Source organism: Lagopus muta, chromosome 1 (assembly GCF_023343835.1).
Source record: "Lagopus muta isolate bLagMut1 chromosome 1, bLagMut1 primary, whole genome shotgun sequence".
Classification (NCBI taxonomy): domain Eukaryota; kingdom Metazoa; phylum Chordata; class Aves; order Galliformes; family Phasianidae; genus Lagopus; species Lagopus muta.
The window spans coordinates 68,945,717-68,952,558 of record NC_064433.1 but is presented as its reverse complement, the minus strand read 5'-3'; positions in this window follow the sequence as shown (position 1 = coordinate 68,952,558).

Below are 6,842 nucleotides of genomic sequence, written 5' to 3'. Positions count from 1 at the left end.
GGAATTTGTGCCATCAAATTAAATTTCTCTGAAGTTTGCAGGAGGCATTTACCTGAAGGTAAACCTGTAAACATCTCGTAGCCTCATGAGAACCCAACAGCCTTGACAACAATGATGAAGCCTTCAGAGCAGCGGACTGCATCCCACTGAGTGAAGATGCTGATGAACGTAAGCTCTTTTGCTGTTATCCCTCAGTTAGACAGAGAGATCTACTCCAAGCTCAACCAGAATTCACAGAGGAAAAATGCAAGTAACAGAGCATTTTCCATTCTTTTCAAAATTTAAATTAATGCCATCATTCCCTCCTAAACTTTTAAACAGTTTGATAAAAAAATAAAATCATCACTGCAGTTGCTGGAAAGGATAAAATCCGAAATCAGTTTTGTTTTCTTAGTATGAATCTGACATCTAGTAAAAGTAGGCTCCTCTACTATTTGCTTCTGCTTAATTTAAATGTATTTCTCTGACTTGTATCATACAGGATGATGGGCTTCAATCAATAAGAGTCTTTTCAGAAGAATGTACCTAATTACAACTCTTTCAACTAAATCAACAATGCAGTTGGATAATTACAGTGTAGCAGAGCGAGTTAAATCAGAGTCTCTAAAAACAGTATTTTTCAAACAAGAAAATTGAGATAGTTTCAAGATACCTCTTACTTATCAATTAAAGACTAAGTGTGAAAACCACAGTTTTTCCGGGCTCTGTAGTCAGTCATTAAACACAGCCCTGAAGAAATGATTGCTGACTGTAGTAGCTGGTTGCCCCAAACCAAGGAATGGGTGGAAAAAGGACAGAATTTAGCAACTCAGAGTTGCATGCACATTTTACCAAATAAAAACTTTAATCTGGTGTTATTCCAGGAATGAGTTTCTATAAACATACCAAAAAGTGGATTTTTCTGTCTAGAGAGATCAATATATTAACTTGAACAGGCATTTTCCATCATTTTTATTCTCCTTCTGTTGCATTTGTTGATCAGAAGCCTCACAAGTGGTGGAAAAAGGGAAAAGACAAAATAAAATAGTTTGTGCCTTGAAAGAGCTAGTAATAGGAAAAACAAACAAACAAACAAAAACCAGGCTGTTTTGAAGAAGTGAATGAGTTGCATGGTGCCAAATAGCTTTACTCCAGATTAGATGGTAGGTCTGGTTGAAGAAAAAGAGGAAGTGTTTCCTCCTGAAAGTCCCATACTCTTGTCTCAGAACTATGACCACAACTCAGCAGAGCTTTGGATCACGCTTGATCAGATCTGTGTGATGAAAGGTACTGATGCAGCCTGTCATCATGATTTGTTTAGCCTCGTACTACATGTAGAATTTAGGATGTTTGCTTCTATTTATGGTACTCAATCACTAAAATTGTGGATGTGCATTTCTCGGAATACTCCCAAGATTTATTTGTGGTCAGTTTGGATAATTAGACCAAAGTCTTGCAAAAGCCATTTCATGTTACTCCTCTGCAAAACCTTTCCACAGGTAGGGCTGTAAACTGCACTGAAACCTTACTGTTCTGCTATGTAATAACTATTCAACTAAAAGTGTAACTGGAGTGGTCAGTGTACTAATGTTCCCCCATTCTCTCTTAGCCAATAAACTGAGATGATATTATCTGCCCTTTTTGTACTGTTCAGCATCAAAAGCATGAAGTTAACCTTGCAGAGGATGCAAACAAGTAATGGAGGTCTTCTTGCTTGCTGCTTTGTAGTACCTGAGCAATTAAATATGAGTTAGGGAAGAGGAGAAGGAAAAACTTAAATGCTTTACTGCATGTATTTACTAAAGTAAGACCTATTAAAAAAAAAAAAATTATGTGAGGTTTGAGACCATTCTGAGGCTTAAATTTTTGTCATTATTTGTTTGAAAACAGGAGAAGTAGAACTTCCTCGATTTGCCTGTCATATATCACAGAATGAGTGCACATTTTTCTTTGCTGTGATGGTAGCAATAGGTCCCACTGACTGAAACAGACAGGTTCTTCTGGTTTCTGTGTAAGTGTGGTGTCCCTGAGAGAGGTTCCTGCAGTTGGAAATTGAGAGGATGTCACTCAAGGCATGAAAAGCTTCTTGGTTTTAGTACATGATACACTGACACGATACTTCGAATTGAAGTTCCTTGTAGAAAAAAATACTCTATTCTTTTCTGTTCTGTACTGGTCTGTTATAATTTGTGTTCTGCATTTGGCACATTGTAAGATAGCGGACACAGACCATAGTTCATTTAGTGGTTGCCAACCCTGCCTACAGCAGGGGGTTGGAACTAAATGATCTTTGAGGTCCCTTCCAACCCCAGCCATTGTATGATTCTACAACATGAAGCAGAAATGACCCTGGATGTCTGCACTGTACAAAATTGATGAAAACTTGAGTTGCTCAATGTGATGTGGACACTGTCAGTATCAAAATTAATGGTACATAGCTTTTGTTCATGCCCAGCAAGTAAAAGGAGCAAGGAGTAAGAAAAAGTTCAATTTGGCCCTGTCCAGCAACAGAAATTCTAGTAAATTCAGAAGCATGTCACAGCAGTACTTCACTGAATTTTGCAAATTGAACTAGATTGGAAAGTGTTGGGAAAATACCAAAATTAGAAATGACAGGAAAGGAATTCTAGGGACGTGTAAGAAACAGGCTGGACTTGCCAGCAGATATGATCATAATCTACAAGCATTTGCAGCATGTAACCATCAAAAGTAAAATCTTGAAATCCAAAGAAATTTTTCTGCTAATACAAGTGAAGGCACAATTTAATTCCAAACATGACAATTAATATTCCATGAGGCAAAGAAGATTAAGAAGGTAAGGAAAAGAGAATTTACTTACAAATTCTGGGATTCGATCAGGATAAAGGATTCAATCAGGATAAACTTCCTGCTAACATCATGTGTGACGCAGCATTATGCTCAGTCAAAGGGAATGTTCAAATCGATTAAAATAGACTGGACTAAGCACAGGAAAACCTGCTGTTTTAATAAATTTTTCTGGAGGAATCCTTTGGTTTCAGAGTTTGAATTAGTCCTTCACATTTTAAAGCTTTTTTTTTAACAAACATCAACCAACCAAAGCATTTCTAGAATTTGTTTCTGAGTTCACAGACTGCAAAATAAGAGGCACAATTTTCATAAACTGATGTTTACAGAACTCAGCCCACTGAAAAGAGAAGCAAGCACTTCATTTTGCATATTGAATTACAACAAGTGTTTTATTTTGCCTTAAAATTTAAGATTCTGACTCATCCAGGTTTATCAAAAGTGCTGCTAAGCCAGGTAGGAGGAATTGGTGCTTCAGTTCATTGCTCCCAATCTCAGACAGCTTAAATGGTCATTCTTGTGTACGGAAGAATGTTGCATGCTGAGGATACAGGGATCATAAGAAGATCTTTCAGATCTTCTAGTTTAATGGAGAAGTCAAGATGCATGGAAAGAAAGTCTGTTATGAGATAGAAAGCAGTTGCCACTATTTAGATGAAAACAAGGCAAATAGTGGAAAAAAAAAAAAAAAAAAAAGGAAAATTAGAAAAAAAAAATCAAAAGAAAAAAGAAAGATTTGAACAAAATGGCTGTCCCCATTCTACAGAGGCTGTTCTCTAAGACATCTCTATTTTATGCCTGTGAATTGTTCCTAGTTGTTCTTCTTTTGCACATTTTAAGGTTCTTCGTATGGGTTTTGTGGATGTTTGCCATATAGAGATTTTTTAGTACATGGTTTATAGGACCAAGGATACTGATTGTATCACTAACATACACAGGTCACTCCAAAAGTAATGCCTCCTATTTATTTCCATGGAAAATAAAACAGATATAAAGTGCCCAATAACATTGTTTGGTAGAACAAATTTTCAGCTACAAAACTCCACTTTTCAACACAGTCCCCACTGTTAGCTATGCAGTGATGAACAAGAGCCTGAGTGCCATGCTCATCAAAATTTATACCAGTGGAGGTGACACACTGTTGCTGTTGCCAGTGCTGAAATGCAACACCCACAGCCCCACTGTGCTCACAGCCACAGTCTGGTCTCCATAAATATTCAACAAGTGTTAACGAATGTCAATGAACGACACTTCTTTCCTCATGGAGGAATTCAATGACACATCTTGGCTTCATACGCCCTCCCATGTCAGACGCCATTTTGTCAACCTGCCCCTCTGCTGCCATCTGTCACACACTAACAAAATATGATGGAATATTGGCAGGAAGGTTCAACTTGTACTGCCGTATCACCAGCATCCACCTCTGATGTCATGGGCTGACAAAACAAAATAGGAGGTATTATTTTTGAAGCATCCCTCATACCATTTTTTCCTTTCAGTTCAATCCCTACTTCTCCCCTCCACTGCATACATCAGATGAGAAATGCCCCAAAGTACAACCATGTACACTGATTGTTCTCTGGGAAGTTATGCTTTCTCAAGCTGAACAGCTGTATGTCACTGCATTACATACAGTCTCCCAGATTTCAAGTATCTGTGGCCACAGTAGTCAAATGAGAAACAAAGAGTGCTGTACTGAAAAAGGTCATGATAGTCCTCTGCCTCCTGTAGTCTACAAAGTCTCTTCTGCTGAATCTGACTAGAATAATACTTTGTTCTGCTTACTGCTTATTGCAGGACTTCCTGTTTTATAAAAAGGAATATATTTTTAATAATGAAAGAAAACTCCATATTCAGGAAAAAAAAAAAAAAAGAAATTTCAGATATTGTCAAGGAGTATTTTTCAACTGACAGCAGCTCTTTAATTCTGCTGCCATAGCAATTCTAAATGAAATACACTGAAGTGGAACTGCATTTCCCTACAGGCCTACTGTGAATTGATTAACTTTTGCTGCTTGGATCAAGGTTCAAAGAATTAGGAGAAGGCTCTGAAGCAACACAGAGGACTCGTACTTGCAATACTTCAGATCTAGTTATAGCTAACACTACAGATGAACTGACAGCATCTTTTAGCCATTAGGTTATACATTCATATATACAAGCCTAAACTGGTTCCTTTTTAAAATCAGCAACAAAATAATGACTAATATTTTCTAAGTAATAAAAACACTTAGAAAACCCACCTTTGAATTTGCAAACTTCAACAGTGTCTTGAGTTTGAATCACTCATATGAAGCAGTTACTTTAGTTTTATGTACCTGCATACTTGAGGGATTTTGGAAATTTTCCATGTTACCTCAACTCTTGTTTCATTGAAATCCATTAACTACTGATGACTTTAATGATTAATTCACCTTAGCAAGCCAAGATGGTTCACTTCTTAAAATCCCTCTTTCCTCCTAGATTGAATGGAAACAGAAAACACAAACTTATTTTTGAAAATAAGTGTGTTTGAACCTGAGAGGCTGCAAGGTTATGAACTGCGTAACTCAGCAAATTGGAACTTGCATGCAGAATAGTTTTCTTGATGGAACAATGTCCAAGTGTAGCTGACTTTGACTTCTGTGAAACTTTCTTCCCACCACATTATGAAAGGAATGCTTTCTATTCTGCTACTTACAGAAAGGTATTCATAGCAATGTCAAATCTAAACAGCTACTACAGGAAAAAGTCGGAGCAAACTACAGGGACCCAAAGTTTATGAGATATGGAAGGGCATCAGAATTTTGTAAAAAAATGTGATTTATTACTCTTCCTTGGATCATTCAGTCCGTTGTAGTTAATATTGCAAAATATTCTGTGTTTGTAAACTCCAGTTTTCCCTTCCCTAAAACTGTCTTTAATAGGTCAGTTTCACATCAAAAGTTTGTTAAGTTTAAGGAATTTTTTACCACTTTCCTCTGAACTTGTGCTCTAAATGAACTATACCTTTAAGCAATGTAATTTCTAAACTGATAGTGATTGTCGAACCATTTTAAGATGGCAATTATTGACTAAGAGAACAAACTCTCAAACATGCTAAAGATTAAAAATAAATAGTTTCTGCAACTTGCTTTAACTGTAAAGCACTTGCACCATGTTAGAATAAAGGTAGACGGCCTCTCCTACCCCATGCCCCTTAACCAAAGTGCAGAACTGAACGCTGCGAGGAGACAAAAACTTAAACATAAACATTCCAGGTTTAAATTCTAAGCAGACTACCTGGAAATAAAGGCTGATATTTCACACAGTGCTTATGCTGAAATTAAGGATAAAGCTAACAAGGAAGTTAGTGATGACAGCTAAAATAATTATTTAAATTAGTGACAATAAACCTAACGCAAATGAGTCATAGAACGGATGTACACATGAAACCAAAATACAAGCTCATAACAGACAATGCACTGTCACATCTTTGTAAGATTTGCTTGCACATTATCATGATGATTTTGCCTAAAGAAGATAGTTTCCAAATATGTTTCAACTGGGATAAGATGATTCAGATAGTAAAAGAGCTGCTTATCTTTCTTAAAGTCCTGTAGTGTTAACAGCACGTGAGACATTGAGGAGTCAAGCAGGTTCATGTTTGCAAAGATCAAGCAAATCTGTTCCCCTAAAAGAGATCTTTCCCAGAAGACTGCGGCCAGAGTACTCTACAACTTGGCTTAATGCAGAATATTTTCAGAACTTCATGCCAAAGCGAGTTACAGGAGAAAAAATACAGTGGAGAAAAAATACCAGTGGTTACATTTTAGACCCCCAAACTAAAAAGAAATGCAGAAAATAAGTCTGTATATAGCAACACTAAATCAGTTTAGAGACTACTAGAGTTTGTAAATTATCTGACATTTCTCCACAGACGTGTGTGATGACTGAAGTGATCCTTAGATGAAGGTGCTCAGGTAAAATTAGTTTAAATAAATGCAATCTAGGAGCACAGAGAAGGAAAAACAATGCTAGAGAAACTGTATGTAGAAATTAGTGGTCAGGAATTTGAG